The 1587-nt window shown below is 44.9% G+C and overlaps 1 non-coding gene across 1 annotated transcript; it reads left to right on the top strand.

Annotated features, from left to right (window-relative positions):
- Nucleotides 1-235: 235 nt before the first annotated feature.
- Nucleotides 236-342, top strand: LOC120668267. The gene has a single exon (XR_005672362.1). It is a non-coding gene; the product is annotated as a small nucleolar RNA R71 (small nucleolar RNA).
- The last annotated feature ends 1245 nt before the right edge of the window (nucleotides 343-1587 follow it).

Below are 1587 nucleotides of genomic sequence, written 5' to 3'. Positions count from 1 at the left end.
GAGAAGATCCATCTTGGCTGCCAGCACATTGACACTGTCAATTTCATGTATTTCTTTTGCATGGGCCGGCTGCCTATCTCCCTTCCAACTCTGGTTGGAAGCAACCTTGTCGATGAGCGTTCTAGCTCCTGCAACACCTAGGGAGAGGAATGCTCCTCCCGCTGCTGCGTCCATGTGATCTTGCAATCGCTGGTTCAAGCCATCAAAGAAGTTCTGAATGATAAGCCATTTTTCCATGCCATGGTGTGGGCATGGTGCAATGTATTCCTGAAGACATTCCCAGGCTTCCGGGACTGTCTCGTCCTGGAGTTGTTCAAAACTAGAAATCCTGTTCCTAAGGCCATTGGTTTTGCCCACCGAAAAGTACTTGACCAGAAAAGCATTGGAGCACGCATCCCATGTGTTGAATGCTTCCTTGTAGTTGTAGAACCACGTCTTTGCTTCCCCAAACAAAGAGAATGGGAATAGTCTATTGATGCGAGATGATCATACACCAAGCCCAAGAGCCCCGTACGCCAAGCCCGGACTGCACTTGATTCGAACCAAGGCGTGCCAGTCAATTTGACCTGTAAATTGACAAGGAAACAGCAAACCGTCAAATTTAAGAGTGTATCGGCTGGATTTCCGAATCACTCTTACGTGGAATATCGGCAAGGCCTTGCCGATACAGAAAATGACAAAGATCGGGTATGATGAGAGTGTAATAAAAGCGATCTGTGACGGATTGGCAATGAGCTGCCGATGCCGAAGAGCAACTAGACGGCTAGATCTAAAGCCGACACGTGCCGAGTAACAATGTACAAACCCACGAATGTATGGATCTGGACAAAGCTAAGCTTATGATTCAATCTAGTCGGCTTTACAAGGTTTATCGTGATAAACAAGGGGTTTACAGCCGATTAAACAGATCACTAAGCCGGATAATTTGTGAATGAATCTAAACGAGAAAACAGCGATGCGCCCGAGATCAAAGCTTAGATAAATTCGGTAAATTTTGAATAGATCTGAACGAAGCGACAACGATGCGCCCGGAAGCTAAAGCTCAGATTTACTTGGTCGACGAAAACTTACCAGCAAACCAAGTTGCTCGAATGTGAGACGTCCTTGATCAGCTTGAAAGAACTCACAGAAAGAAAAAGATGGCGAAGCCGCCGACGAGAAAGTAAATTGCAAGTAGAGTAAAGTTTGTTTGTTGGATGTGTATCAATCTTTACAATAGCCCCCGGGCTCATATTTATACCCCATGATAACACAATCCTAGCTGATCACGGCAAAGCACGATTCTATCCTAGGGAATAAAAACTACTTCTAAATTAAGATAACTCTTGCCAAACCGAAGCCAAAATATCTGGTCAACTTCCCTCTCTTCGGTCAGCAAAATCTTTTGACCGTGGTACACGATCACCCCTCCAAATCTGCCGATCGTACAATGCAGATTCTTTTCTCCTCCACAACATTCCTCGTTAACATGTGCCAAAATCTGGTGTTAACACATGCCCCCCATTTTTGGAGTAAAAATGCTCTTTTTACTTTGAAATTAAACCTTGTCATGATTACGCTGCTGAACGGTCTCTTCACTTACAGCCG

This window comes from Panicum virgatum, chromosome 3N (assembly GCF_016808335.1).
Source record: "Panicum virgatum strain AP13 chromosome 3N, P.virgatum_v5, whole genome shotgun sequence".
Taxonomy (NCBI): Eukaryota; Viridiplantae; Streptophyta; class Magnoliopsida; order Poales; family Poaceae; genus Panicum; species Panicum virgatum.
The sequence above is the reverse complement of the archived record's forward strand: the minus strand, read 5'-3'. Positions and strand labels throughout refer to the sequence as shown.